Source organism: Pantherophis guttatus, chromosome 1 (assembly GCF_059756535.1).
Source record: "Pantherophis guttatus breed Tessera chromosome 1, ASM5975653v1, whole genome shotgun sequence".
In the NCBI taxonomy this organism is placed as follows: Eukaryota; Metazoa; Chordata; class Lepidosauria; order Squamata; family Colubridae; genus Pantherophis; species Pantherophis guttatus.
This window is the reverse complement of record NC_142063.1, coordinates 271,610,404-271,626,790: the sequence shown is the minus strand read 5'-3', so window position 1 is coordinate 271,626,790 and position 16,387 is coordinate 271,610,404.

The window sequence follows — 16,387 nt, the reverse complement described above, 5'->3', positions numbered from 1 at the left end:
CTGAGGAAGTCAGTGCAGACCTAGGAATGAATTCTAATTTCAGTCTCACCAGGCTGAAGGTTGACTCAGCCTTCCATCCTTTCGAGATAGGTAAATTGAGGACCCGGATTTTGGGAGCAATAAGCCAGCTTTGTATAGAACAACACCGCTTGGGGGGGAAGCAGGTATATACATAAAAGTATGCAGGCTATTGCTATAATGCATTATAAGCCGCCCTGAGTCTACGGAGAAGGGCGGCATATAAATTGGACTAATAAATACTAAATAAATAAATAAGTCTAAGAAAATTATCAAAGGAGAATGATATAGAAGCCTACCTAATGCTCTTCAAAATAGGTTTTTAATAATGATACATGGAAGGCAAATAATTGAATAGATGTGTGCTTTAATGTTTTGCACATATAATGAAGCCAAAGCAGAGGGTCCAACTGAGATCACAACAGCTTTCAGGGATTTGGCAAGAAAGCAGTTAGAGTCATAAGGCCCAGATGGGAAATCAATCTTGTGGACACTGTAACTGAGCAGGTCCCTCCGCCCACAAGATGAGTCTGGTTCTTAGTTAAGAACCAAAAGGAGGTAACAGAGGAAGGGAAATATTACCATTTATGTTGAGGACATTATTATAGTGGACACAAAGCACTGAGCCATATTAAGAAAGAGCAAATACTTGAGTAAATCATCACAACCGAGGAAGAGGGGAGAGAGAGGGGATGTTTAAAGAGATAAATTAGATAAAAATATAAGATAGGTATCATTGTAGAAGATGATTCCCAAGTGGTTGTCTGTGTGGTTTGTTCTGGTATTCTGGGGGTTGTGATATTGTTTGTGATTGTTTACAATTCAAGGGTACTATGATAACCTAGCGAGGAAGAAAGAGTGGAAAACCATTTAAGTGTATACACTCTTACTGTCTAAAAGAAAATTCAAGCTAAATTGAAACTTATCTGAAAATCTAAGTGAGCGTTGGATAGATAAGCAGAGGTTGCACTGAGAGAATAGACATCAATGTTGCATGCTAGAAAGCAACACTGCAAACTGGGGGAACTGGATGGGTTAAGAGACTGAAACTTTGGAGTTGCAGATTCTGAGCTATCAAGATCACCATGAAACCTGTAGCCTGGCTCACTCTTATGCCTTTGGGAAGTTGTTAAAAAAACCTCTTTCTTTCAGGGTATCAGCTTTGTATCCATCAATGCCTATGCTAGTCAAATGTCTTACTATATTAGGAAATGCTGTGTTACTTATTGTTATTTATTTCATTTATGTTTTAATATCAGTAAACCTCCTAGAGTCCCTTTCCCCAGACAGAGGCAAAGATAAATTGCATACAATAAATACATGTTAACCATACTATTGTTAAGCTAGTTTGAAAAGATCGCCTTTAAGCGCCATTATAATACTCTGTAGCTTTTCCAGTGGGTCAGCATGAATTTTATTAACTCACCATAAAGGGGAAAAAAACCCTTGAGGTCATAGATTTATTAATTCAAATCAATGTAGATTATGCAGCCCAGAGGATAATATAAACTACCTGGAATTATAAGGACATTGATTAATCTGTTATCTTGAATAGACATTAACAGATCAGAGTTATGTCACTGCGTTTCATACAATTGTAGCAATTTGTCCAAGTGAAGCATTTGTAAACAGAAGAGGCTGATGGATTAGTTAAAAATGTTAATCAAACTTGTATTGTTAAGGAAAATGGACATGAAATAAGGTCATGCCGAGATGCATGTCTGAATTCCCTTGTGTTATTTTTCAGCGAGGTTAGATATGTAGGTATTGCTATTTTACCTGTTCTACGAGTAGACAGTAAGAAGAACTTTGGATTGTATAGCTAAAAACTGAAGAACCTCTGATAGCCCCCAAAAATGATGATGATGATGATGATGATGATGATGATGATGATGATGATGATGATGATAACCAATCACTCCTGTCCACCTCTTGATGATTCTATGGGCCAGGTCTCTCCACACTTTCCAATCTTGCACTACGTTCAGTTTTCCTGCGTTCTGCTTTGATAGTGTTTTACCCACCATGTTCTTTGGTGACCTGGCTTCCTTTTACCACGAATTCTTCCAACCTAATTGCTTTTTTCAATAAATTCCTCTCATAATGTGGCCAAAATAGGTGAGATGTAGTTTTGTAATTTTTGCCTTCCAGTGACATATCTAGTGTTATGCGTTCCAGTACTTGCTTGTTAGTCACCTTTGCTGTCCAAGGAATATGCAGGAACCCTCTCCAGCACCACAGTTCAAATGAGTCAATTTTCTTCCTGTCTTGCTTTAATAAGGTCCAACTGTCCATAGGTAGCTACGGGGAACACAATAGAGTAGACTAACCTACATTTGGTTGCCAGGCTGATGTCCTTGCTTTTCCATATTTGGCTCTTGTTCACCAGCCCCCAAAATAGACTCTGTATTCAGAGTCTGCCAAAAGAGTTGTGAGATGTTAGACAGATGATTCAAGAAAATTTAATAAAAGCCAAAATTTGCAGAAAACCTAAAACAAAAACTAAAATGAAGGATTTCCACTTAAGGATCCCTGGACACCAGGGAACTACCAGATTAATTTAATTTAATTTAATTTAATTTAATTTCCAATTTATATACCGCCCTTCTCCCTGAGGACTCAGGGCAGAATTAAAAAAACATAAAATACAAATATTAAAACATTTAAAAATATATATAAATTTTGGCCCGAAAGTTAAGAATCACAAACTAATTAAAAGAATCTAAAAATTTCTTCTAAGCCAACCCGGCTTGCTGAAAAAGATAGGTTTTCAGGGAACGATGGAAGGCATTGAGGTCATGGATTCTTCTTATCTCTGGGGGCAGCTGATTCCAGAGGGTAGGTGCCCCCACAGAGAAGGCCCTCCCCCTGGGGGTCACCAGCCTACATTGTTTGGCTGATGGCACCCTGAGGAGGCCCTCTCTGTGGGAGCGCACGGGTCGATGGGAGGTCGTCGGTAGCAGCAGGCAGTCTCGGAAATACCCCGGTCCGATGCCATGGAGCGCTTTAAAGGTGATAACCAACACCTTGAAGATGATTGGAAAAGGGCTGATGTGGTTCCCATCTTCGAAAAAGGGAGAAAAATGATTCCAGGAAACTATAGACCTATCTGTCTGACATCAATACCTGGGAAGATCCTGGGGAAGATAAGCAATAATTCTGTGAACACCTAGAGCCAAGCAAAATTATAATGTGGAACCAACATAGGTTTGTCAAAAACAGAGCATGCTAGAGAAATGATTCAAAGATTGACAAACAGAATTCTTGGGAGGGCACCTTATGATGTGATAGAAATTGAGCCCATACCAAAGCTGTTAAACTGGGAAGGAAAGAGCTTTTAATCATCAGAGCAGCTCTCTGAAATAGAATAGAGAAATGGTTTTTGTTGTTGTTTCTTTGTTTGTTTCCATGGCTAGTTAAGGCAGGAGGATAATGGTTTCTAGGAGCTTTTGGGAATAAGATATTATACCTGTTGCTAGGATTGCAAAAGAAAAAAAAACACAACAATTTATTATTTTTCAAATTTATATAAAATGTTTTATAGATGGCATATGCCACCAGAAAGGCTAGCAAAAATGTTTAAGGATAAATCAGCTAAATGCTGGAAATATTCGCATTTTCCGGGATTGTCACTGCGTTATTTTATTTACCAGCTGAGCTCATTATTTCTGGACTGTCAGACTCTCCGTAGCTTTGCCAACTTCTTATCAGTAAGCTACTACGCATGTCCATCCACCCACATTCCTTCACACACTCTTTTTTTGTTCTCTTGCCAGAGGTCCGGCTCAGATAGCCGGCAAGAATTACTTTCAAAAATGTAACAATTAACTTTTCTTAGTTAGTGAGGTGTTGTATTTTCTTTATAACAAATAAATGAGTTTTATTAGAAACCTTCCTTCGCGTTTCTTTTCGGAATATTGCAAACAAGGATAAGCCTCAATTCATCTCCTCCTCTAAACCAGGGTAATTAGTCCCAGAGCCAAACATGGGATTAATAAATGCCCTGACATCTGGTAGCAGAGGATGGTTTGATTTATGGCTTTTTTCCTTGTTTTGTTATTTCTGATAAGAGGCCATAGGCAATTAGTTTTTAGCTACTGAGGTACGCTAATTATATTGCTGAGATGCCGAAACAGAAGTAAAACAAATACAAAATGTATTTTGCTGAGAAGGTGGCAGAAAGGAGGTTTCCAGATTTCCAGCCCCTTACTACAGCCACACGCCTGGAACAAGAAAAAGCCGTGGGAACAGAAATGGAGACAGATAAGACAGAAGCTGTTTTTGAAGATGATGATTTACGACTGAGGTCAGTAACATTTTCTTCTGGTCTTCCAAGCTCTGAAAAAGTCTTCCCAGAACCTTCTGAATTTGTAACGCTCGATGCAAGGCCAAAGCACACTGCTGAGCAAAATTCCTCCCACACAGAGAGAGAAACAATTCATTACTCTTCTCAAAGCCCTGAGCTCACCCAGCGTGAGATGGCTATGAAAGCCTATCGTGACCGTATAAAACTCTATGAACAGCAGCTATCCCAGGCAAAAATGGCTATATCTATGCTTGAGCAAGATATGGGAGATAACTTAAATTTTTCAAAAAGCGCCATATTGTCTTCTTGCTCAGAGCCAAAGACACTCCCCCTGGTGGATTCTGTGTCAGGCCAATTAAGACAGAGGGCACTGCATACGTCACATGAAAGTCTCCCTGATCAAGTTACACATGTCTTAAATAACCACTCCTACTCAAAAGCATACAATGCCCCGTATGCAAAGCTGCCCGAAGCTAAAGGTGCAGCACCATCTGCTGGCAAAAGTAATTTACTACAGGAAGCTGAAATGCCACAAGTGTTTCCACAGGCCCAAACTCAAACACCCCCTAGCGGTGTTGGTGTCCTTTTAGATGGAACACAGCAAAGGCAAATGACTGCATCTCCAGCAGGTCATGCCAATATTGCAGCTCAAGCACAAATGGCAACTGGAATACAGCAGATTCCAGTGCATCAGCCACAGCAGCTACAAATGCCTGCATATGTGCCCCAGCCACAAGTGCAAATAGGGCCACCTCCTGGCCCACCTCCAATGGCACAACCAAGACCATTTTTAGGTCCACAACAGGCACAGCAAATACCACAGGCATTTCTGCCAGCACAGCCAGCATACCAAGTACAGGCTCCTCACCAGGCATTTTCTGTCTCTCCACTAACTGGTGAGTCAAAACTAAAAATGTCAGGACACAATTACAAAGCCTGGGTCAGTGAGATTACACTATTGCTTCTTAGAGAAGGCACGCACTGTATGGTATTTAACCCACCTGCTCAACCATGGGACTTTGCAATAAGAGATTTAGAGATAAGGGCTCGCACAACATTATTGATGTCCATGGATACTGAACTGCAGGTCACTTTTCCACCAAATACAACAGCCCGACAAATTTGGGCTGAATTGGAAAATTGCTACAGGCCTATCTCAATTGAATCTTCATGTTTACTCATGTCTGAACTCCACGGTTCGAGATTGAAACCCGGTGAACAAATTGGAGGACATTTGAACAAATTGAAAGGTCTGAGAACAGAATTGAGAGAAAGAGGCCATAACATTGAAGATATTCAAATGATCAGCATCATTATTAACTCTTTGAATTATGAATGGAAAGATGCTGTTACAAAAATTAACCAAGTCCCAATTGCTCAACGCACAGTGGACAATGTTTGTAGACTTTTAATTGAAGAAGAGGCATTCATGTTGGCCACACCACATTTAAGAGGACCACCCGCATCAAGAGCTCCAGCTAGGCGCCCCTTCCGAGGAAGGACCTACGCTCCAAGGATGCCAAGATGCTACACCTGCAATCGTGTGGGACATGCCACCCGGGATTGTCCCCAATGAGTTCCAGCTCCCGTCACGCACCAGCCCAGAGGAACAGATTCCAGAGGCAGAGGCAGAGGCGGAAGACAAGGTCGTCGTGGTCCCCGGCGTGATCCACAAACTCCACTCACCACGTTGGCTTTAACCAATGATCCACAACCTCAACCAGAGTACGACAGATGACTCCTGTGGACTTTGGACAGTGGTGCAGCATTGCATGTCACCTACAGAAAGGAACTTTTCACAGAAATGCACGAGCCTGAACCTGAACTACGTGAACTTTATTCTTTTTCAAATCATCCTTGTCAGGTCAAAGGAAAAGGAACTGTTTATGTTGAAGAGCTTGATGCATTCATTCCTGATGTTTATTACATACCAACAGCAACCAGTAATTTGCTTAGTCAGTGTCACTTGTCTAAAATGTTAAAGTTCCAGGTTCACCACCTTGAAAAAGCAAGTTACATAGTTAAAGATGGAGATATTGTTGCTGAAACCATATTAATTGGTGGTGTTTATTACTTAAAGCCAAAGCCTAAACCACAAACACAGGCAAGTATGCAAACTCCAAAAAGGCAGAGCGCAGGCCCAGAGAGAGATGCTCCAGAGAGAGATCCTGTTGCTATTCCTAAGGCTCCTAAAGCCAACAAAAAGAGAGTTGGTAAACAGGTTGCTCAGAGCAAGCCTGAGGTTCCGCATAAAAATGTTAATGTTGAGAATTCACTAACAGGTAAACTTTTGCATTCCAGGTGTATCCACAAATGGCATAGAAGATTGGGGCATGCCAGTTTCCGTGTTCTTAGGAAGATGCCGGAGTTCGCAAAAGATTTGGATCTAAAGGGGTGTAAGGTGTTTTTGGATTGTGCTGTATGCAAAAAGGCCAAATCCAAAGCAGCAGCCATTCCCAAACGCGCTACACGCCTGTCAACACGCATTTTTGATTTGGTTCACATTGACATAGTTGGTCCTTTCCCGCCATCATTTGGTGGTAGAAAATATTTTCTAACAATTGTTGATAATTACTCTAGATATGGATATGTATATCCTATGAAAGAAAAATCAGAGACTTTTCAGATCTTTAAAGACTTTGCAACCCTTGTTTCTACCCAACACCAAGTTCACATCACCAGAATCCAGAGTGACCGTGGTGCCGAATTCATGTCTCAGCGTTTCCAGGACTGGATGCATAAGAATGGAATTATTCATCAGACTTCAGCCCCTGACACATCGGCTCACAACGGAGAGGTACTGCAAACCATGATGCGTTGTCTCCTAGAAGACGCCAACCTTGATAAGATATACTGGGCTGAAGCTATCAAGTACGCAAATTACATTGTCAACCGTACTTGGAGCAGTGTAACAAATCAGACTCCTTTCTTTATGTTGTATGGCTACAAGCCCGATCTTAAAAACATCCATATTTTTGGTTCATATGCTATGGTGAACATTCCCTTAGCTCAAAGAAGAAAAGGAAGTCCAGCAGCAAAGAGACTGAGATTTATGGGTATTGATGATAACTCAAATTGGAGCAAATTTATTGACTCTAAACATGTAATTGTGATTTCCCAATCTGCTAATTTTGAGGAAGATATTGACTGGTCCAGGATTCATTCCAATGATCCTGGAGTTTATTTTCCCAGAGATGATACTGCTGATGCTACGCAGATTGATGATCAAAATTCCACTGATTCTTCTCAACCCGATGTTCCGTCTTCGCAAGCCGCGGATGCTGATGCTAGCGACGAAAGTGAGGACGAGGATGAAGAAGAAGATTGGACAGTTGTTCCGAGACGTTCCAAGAGGGCCACAAAAGGGATCCCTCCACAACGATATTCTTGGCAACTGACAAAAGCACCCTTGCCTTTGATTTGCAATGTCACACTTCCACCTGATAATTTCACACAAATCAAGCAGCTCCCTGATTCAGAGCAAGACAAATGGTATGATGCAATGCAGGTTGAAATGGACAGTCTAAAGAAACTTAAAGTATTTACACCTGCAAAACCTCCAGAAAACAAAAAGGTCATTGGCACTCGATGGGTCTACAGAATCAAAAAGAAACCAAATGGTGAGTCACTGTACAAGGCCAGACTTGTAGCTCAGGGTTTCGCTCAACGTTATCCTGAGGACTACACAAATACCTACTCACCCACAGTCAGAACTGAGAGTGTAAAAATTGCTTTAGCAACTGCAACTATCCTTGGTTTAGAAGTTTTCCAGTTTGATGTTGACACGGCTTATCTACATGCAGACCTAGACGAAGAGATCTACGTGAGAAGTCCTCCAGGATTCCGACAGCAAGAAGGGGATACCTGGTTCCTAAACAAAAGTCTTTATGGTCTGAAACAATCTGGTTTAATGTGGTATTTAAGTAGTTTAGTCTTACTGACAAACTAAATTCAATGGGCTTTATTAAGTCCGAAACTGATGAGTGCGTGTTCACAAAAAAGATCTAACAATGCATATGAGATAGTTCTTGTTTATGTTGATGATATTGTTTATATTGGTCCAAATAAGCAAATGAGTGAAATTTTTGCCAAAGCTTTGCAGAGATACTTCACATTGAAATCATTAGGTCACATTAGCACTTATTTAGGTGTTCAGATTGAAAAGACACAGAAGGGGTTTAGTCTTTCACAAGAAGATAAAATTGAACAAGTTTTGCATCATTGCAACATGAAAGATGCTAACACAACAAAGACACCCATGCAAACAGATTTTCACAACTTGACACAAGAAGCAAGTCCTGAGTTTGAGGATCAAACACTTTATCGTTCAGTCATTGGGTCACTATTGTACATTAGTAGTTGGACCAGACCCGACATTGCACTTAGTGTTAATCTCTTATCTCGACACATAGGTAAGGCAAAACAGTTTCATTGGACATGTATTAAGAAATTATTGAGATACCTAAAATACACTAAACACTTGAAATTATTGTTAGAACCAACACATACTGATTATGCAGAATTATGTTGTTATGCAGATTCTGTTTGGGCAAGTGATAAGAAATCACATAAAAGTACTTCAGGTTATATGATGTTCTTAAATGGATGTCCTGTTTATTGGCAAGTACGTAAACAGAATTTTGTTTCTTGTTCATCTACTGAAGCTGGATATGCTTGTGTTTCAGATGCATGTAATTCCCTAACTTAGTTTGATGCTTTAGTCACAGATATCTGGACACACCCGATCCGACCGATCACCGTGATGGAAGACAATGAATTGGTGGTTTATATTTCTGAATCTCATTTCACAGGTTCTAGGTCCAGACACATTGACATTCGTTATCAAAACATAAAACATTTAGTGAAAAAAGGTTTTGTCAAAATGCAATATGTATCTACACATGATCAAATTGCTGATATGCTCAACAAACCACTTCCAGCAGCTCAACACGAGTATCTGCGTGAGAAGATGTGCCTTATTTGATGATGTACTGATATTCGCTCAACTGGCAAAAGAAGGGGAATGTCACTGCGTTATTTTATTTACCAGCTGAGCTCATTATTTCTGGACTGTCAGACTCTCCGTAGCTTTGCCAACTTCTTATCAGTAAGCTACTACGCATGTCCATCCACCCACATTCCTTCACACACTCTTTTTTTGTTCTCTTGCCAGAGGTCCGGCTCAGATAGCCGGCAAGAATTACTTTCAAAAATGTAACAATTAACTTTTCTTAGTTAGTGAGGTGTTTTATTTTCTTTATAACAAATAAATGAGTTTTATTAGAAACCTTCCTTCGCGTTTCTTTTCGGAATATTGCAAACAAGGATAAGCCTCGATTCATCTCCTCCTCTAAACCAGGGTAATTAGTCCCAGAGCCAAACATGGGATTAATAAATGCCCTGACAGGGATCATATTATCATATGTGGTGGTCATGCATAGAAGCAAAAAACAATTGGTTTAGAATACAGACATGGTTAGTGGAAATGCTACACAAACATATACCCTGTTTTCCCCAAAATAAGACATCCCCTGATAATAAACCCAATCGGGCTTTTGAGTGCATGGCAATAAGGCCAAGCGCTTATTTCAGGGTTCAAAAAAATATAAGACAGGGTCTTATTTTTGGGGAAACATGGTAGAATTAAAACCAGAGATTTTTTTATTGGGTATTTTGCCAGAGGGATATATTAAAGAAGATATGTATCTAATCATACACATAATAACAGCAGCAAGTATTGTATTTGCGCAAAATTAGAAGACAGAGAAAATCCCATCAGAAGGTGAAGTAATAAAGAAGATTTTAGACTGTGCAGAAATGAACAGATTAACTCTAAGAATAAAAGATAAAGAGGAATCGGTGTATTTCAAGACATGGGGAAGATTCTATGTATGATTAGAAAAGAAATAGAAACTCAGATGACACCAGAGTAAATGGAAAAGGGGGATGTGGGGGGGGGGAGAAAGAATGTTATATTATGAATGTACAATTATGATGATAGAAGTGATAGACAGGGCAAAATTGAAAGGAAATTGGAAAGAAAGTATATATTGATATACAATTGGGAATGCTCGGATACCAAATAGGGGAAATATTAGAGAACAAAGGAGAAAGAAAGAAGAGAGGAGTAGAGGATAAGATAGAAGAGGGGAGGGAAAGAGAGGAATGGAGGAAAGGGGAAAGGAGAGGAAGAAAAGATAGGGGAAAAGAGTAGGAGAGAAGGTTAGAAAGGGGGGAAAAGAGGGGAAGAGTGGGGGAAAGGAAGGGGAAGTAGGGAAGAGGAAGGAGAGGAGGAAGGAAGAAAGTAGGAGAGGAGCGGAGGTAGGGAAGGGAAAGAAAGAAGAAAGAGAATAAGGTTTGTTGTAAAATGAGGAGGAAAAAAGGGTAGAAGAGCAACCCCGAATGCAATTAAAATGTTTTATTGTTATGCTTTCTGTAGAAAAAATGTGTATATGTATGTTTAATTATGGATAAGATAATGTAAATTTACAATATGTGTATAAGAAATAAAAAATAAAAATATTTTCAAAAAAATGAAATAGAATAGAGAAATGGTTGTTGTTTGTTTGTTTGTTTGTTTGTTTGTTTGTTTGTTTGTTTCCATGCCTAGTTAAGGCAGGAGGATAATGGTTTCTAGGAGTTTTTGGGAATAAGATATTATACCTACAGTATGTTGCTAGGATTGCAAAAGAAAAAAAAACACAACAATTTATTATTTTTCAAATTTATATAGCCATTTGTCTCATATGAATATCCTTGGAGGTTATATAAATTTGAATAATAGATAAGCATTTATTTATTACTAGATAGACACAGTAAAGAGATAGAGGAAACATTGTTTTCTGCTATCCACTTGTTTACTGGATATTTGCAGCCCAGATATAGTGGCCCAACAATTACAATGCAAACAACTCGTTCTGTTGTCAATATTAAGGTCACATGGAATTAGGAGAGTGGTGGCTAAGATTTAGGGTCTGTTGGTGTTTTGAGCTATTGTATTTGTTTTTTAACAGAGTTAAGCCAATTTCAGGGCTGCAAGTACAGTTTTGGTGTTTCCCACTTCAACAATGTAGGTAACTGCTGTGACAATTTTGAGCAATTGCAGTATCAGAATTGCCCAAAATTGGTCAGAGAGATTTCTGCAGATTTGGGGGTTACATGTGGCATAAGCCACCAATTTTCTTCCTTCCCTTTTAGAAGATCAATGAGTTATTTATTTATTTATTGTTTATTACTTATTGGTTCGATTTATATGCCGCCCTTCTCCAGAGACTCCAGAGTGGCTTACAATGCATTAAGCAATAGCCTTCATACTTTTTGTATATACCTGCTTAGTAGGGCTTTCGGGCCCCCCCTAAGTGGTGTTCTTTTTTATACAAAGTCAGCTTATTGTCCCCACAATCCGGGTCCTCATTTTACCTACCTCGAAAGGATGGAAGGCTGAGTCAACCTTGAGCCTAGTGAGATTTGAACTTGCAGTAATTGCAGGCAGCTGGCAGCTAAGTGCTACTTAACAGCACTTTAGTCTGCTGCACCACCAAGGCGGAGAGTTAGACTAATCTCTCCATTCTTATAAGACCATTGGGTCTTTTTTTGGTATAGTCTGAAGACCAGAACTTTGAATATTTTTAAAAACAGCTCTGAGATTTGCAGCATCTTATTTTTTATAATATGATATACATTTATTTTTGTTTTGTACAATGCTCTTAATTTTTCTCTAGAAATCTTAATATATCTGTGAGGAAACTAGGATAATGAAGATTGTCAAAACAGCTTATGCACCTTGACTGACTATTTTAACAAAATGATTCAAAAGGAACATCATTACAGGTAGCAAATGACATATATAGTATAGAGGTTTCTGCTAGATATGACTTGTGAAAATCATTCAGACCATCAATATTTACAGACTTTTTTAGACATACAAAATATTCTAAATTCAAAGCCAAGCTAATTGTTTGCCTTGTATTTTTTCCATTAATACCTATAATTACAGTTTATTCCGGTCCTTAGATGTTACAGTTTAAACATACCTTTTTTAGTTATATTCTTACCTTAGATTTAATTTTTAAGAAGGCATGACATTTTAAAAGTAAATCTTATTTAAGCAATGCACATTAGTTTGTATGATTTCTGAATAGCGTTCTGACTTTTGGATTCCTTTGAGGAGTGAAAAACCTTTTTCAAAATATTTTTGTTGGAACTGCCTGTAACAAAAACCTTGGACTTTAGTAGTGTCAGATGCAATATGCAGACCTCCACACTGTAAAGGCTTGGGGAGAGATGGTTCCAGTACAATAAACGTTATGCATTTGTTATTGTCATAAAGCAAACTGGAAATATATCAGTAGAACATGATATATCAGTAGAACATGACATTTAAAAAACTGCAGTGACTAACAATTTGGTTGGAAAATATCCACATTTACCAAGCTCCCTCAGCTGGAAAAACCAAATATTCTAGAAGCAAGATATTTTGAAATCATTATTTTAGACTTAGGTAAAGGTAAAGATTCCCCTCGCATATATGTGCTAGTTGTTCCTGACTCTAGGGGGCAGTGCTCATCTTCATTTCAAAGCCGAAGAGCCAGCGCTGTCCGAAGACGTTTCCGTGGTCATGTGGCCGGCATAACTAAATGCCAAAGGCGCACAGAATGCTGTTATCTTCCCACCAAAGGTGGTCCCTATTTTTCTACTTGCATTTTTTACGTGCTTTCAAACTCTTAGGTTGGCAGAAGCTGGGACAAGTAACAGGAGCTCACCCCATTATGCGGCACTAGGGATTCGAACTGCTGAACTGCTGACCTTTCGATTGACAAATTCAGTGTCTTAGCCACTGAGCCACTGCGTCCCCTATATTCTAGACTTACTGATATCTAAACAACTTTAGGACTCAAGTACTGATGACAAGAATTCTTTTCCACTGACACTCTAATAGAGTTTTTAAAACCTACTTACAATCAAATTTTTAATAAGATCCCAGTTCATTACCTCTCTTCTACTAATATGACTAAAATGGAATCACTAGCATTCATGGACACATGTGGTCTAGCTTCCAGTTTTAATGATATTTCTGAAGTTGTTATTCCTGGAAATGTTTGTGGGAGGTGGTGAGCAATGCCCCTCCAGGAAGGAATGACTCATTCTTTGTTTCACTATTTGCTAGCCGTAAGTCTCTTGTGTTTGTATATTGCAGAAATGATCAACTAGATAAAGTTTTGCTACTAAAAGGAAAAATATGCAACTGTCTATTAAAAGTTAAATTAGTGGATAGTTTGATGAAATTAGATATAATGGATCAAAAGGACTGGACACAGAGTTAAACAACATGGCCTGATTAATAACCATGATCATCCATAATGTGTTTAGTTTTAATACATACATTACATCATTCAGTATAATTTATACACCCAGCCATTATGATTTGTGATATTGGGACCATTCTGGCTTTTTCAACAAATCATATTTGAGCAAGCCCTGGATTAGGGTAATCTATGAAGTATAAACCTGATCATTTATTTACACTATTGGACTATCAAATCTTTTCTAGATTTGCTTAACCTTCATCAGCTCTATACCATTTTGCTTCTAACTTGCTACAATATTCAATGGGTTAAATCAATTTATTAAAAGTGCAGAGGTTTAGTCTATCAAAGATTGTTGTGAAAACTGATATGTAAAAACTTTTTCCATAACAAAGTGCCATAAGTTGCTTGACAATTAAAATGAATGTACCGATTTAAGCCAAAACTAAGAAAATATATATATCTAAAAGTGGATGAGAATTAGCCTTTTAATTGCCCTGCCAATGAGTTTAGATTACAGGAATACAATGATTCACCCAAATTTCACAACATATTGAAAACTTGGATTCTAAATTCTTGTTTATACTTTTATTAATGTTATATAATTATTTACAACCCATATTTTGGGCCTTGAATACAGACATCAGAGTGTATTTTTTTTCATACATTAAATCATAAAGATAGTAGAAGCAGTGTCACTTTGTATGTCAAAAAGAGCATAGAGCCAGGCAAATAAAGAACCTCAAAAGAAGCAAACTCTTCCCCTGAATATCTTGGGAAACAGCCATTCCATAAGTAATGAATATTAAATGCAAGCTCTGGTCTCCCTGATCAAAATATTCATGGTGATCTTGAAATAGAATATGAATTCAGGAGGCATCCCTAAAGAAACTGTTTTAGCAATGGGGGACTTCAGTTAACCTCAGATATGCTGAATTACAAAGATCGAAACTGTGCAGGCAAAGCTTTCCCGTGGCACTTTATTGAATTGAAAGTAGGATTTTTGAAAAAGCAGAGTAGAAAGAGTATTGACACTTTTGAACTTTGGTGTTGGAGAAAACTCCTGAGAATGCCATGAATAGCCAAGAAAACAAACAAATGGATCATTGAACAAATCGACCCAGAATTCTCACTCAAGATAGTACAAATTACCAGGATAAAATTTTGGACACATTATGTGAAGACCTGACTTTCTTGACATGTTTATAATGCTGGAGGGGGGGGGCGGGGGGATGGAGCAAAAAAAAAAATGAAAATAACCAACAGCAATATGGATGTTTCCACCACATTGGTAAAGGGTGCACTATTGGAAGGCCTGAGGAACCAAGCTGGGGAAAGACTATCCTGGAGAAGATCTATCTAAAAGGTTATTTAGAGTCATCATTGATTTGATGGCAGATGATCAATCAATCAGAGGCCCTCAACAACTAGGTCTAGAACTCTATCGGAGCAAATGCAATCCTGGCTTATATCCAAGATTTATCGTAAGATGTTAATTTTATAAAAATCAACTTTATAAAAGTTTGATTTGAAATACTATGGCTGACTCTAAAAGGCCAGAGATGCTTTCATGATCAGGGGTACCGTTGCTGAATTTAAAATGTCACCAATGTCAACTTCTAATAGCAAGGTAGTTAAAAGGTAGTTAGAGCCCTGGGGCGCAGCAGACTAAAGCACTGTTATTAACATCAGTTGCCTGCAATTACTGAAAGTTCAAATCTCACTAGGCTCAAGGTTGACTCAGCCTTCCGTCCTTTCTAAGATAGGTAAAATGAGGACACAGATTGTGGGGGAAATAAGCTGACTTTGTATAAATATACAAAAGTATGAAGGCTATTGCTTAACGCATTGTAAGCCGCCCTGAGTCTCCGGAGAAGGGCAGCATATAAATCAAATCTTTTTTAAAAAAGAATTTTATTCAGAATGTAACCCTTGTGTGATCCAAAGAACTTTTTTTTTTTTTTGCAAGATTGTTTGTTGGCAAATACTTCTTTCAGTTCTCGTAAACTCATGCTTAAGTCATCAGTAATAGTATTTTGGAGGATAATTGGTATGGCTGAGCAACGTGTTCAAATGCTGAGCAACATGTTCAAATACTTAGCAAATTTTGTTATATGAGTGAAGTAACCATCCTTGAAACATTAAGTAGCTGAATTCTTTAGAAGGTTCATACAGATTCTTAAAAGTGGGTCTCAGTTATCTATGCAGGCTCATATATGCATGTAGACAATAGTTCCCCTGAGACCACCAGTCAAAGTAACTAGGCTTTTCATATTTCACAAAGTAGCTAGGCTTTTCACATTTTTTAATAATTAGTTAGGAGTAGTAAAGAAGGATGAATTAAGGAAGTTGAATTAATCATTTGCATCTATTTTCATTTCAAGAGAACTAGGGCAGATACTCTGTCTTTTTTGTTGGTTTAGTTCTGTTTGATTTTTATTAGTAGCTTAATTTGACAAAGGCAAGTGGAAATCTATTCAGCAGATACTGTATCTGGCCACATATGAATTAAGATTTTTTTAAAAAGTATCAAAAGATAACAATGATGGAACAAAATGGATAGAAGTTGCTGATCTAGAGCTTCAAAAACTGGCAACATTGTTCATATTGAGGCAATTGAAACATATAAAACACATAACACTCTGGCCTTTAAAGGTACAACCACAAAGCTGTCCCAACATTGCCTTGACCCACGCCTTTGGGCAGAACACAGTCCAGAAATGGTTTTGTCAGTTGAAACCGAAGATGGTGATCTGAA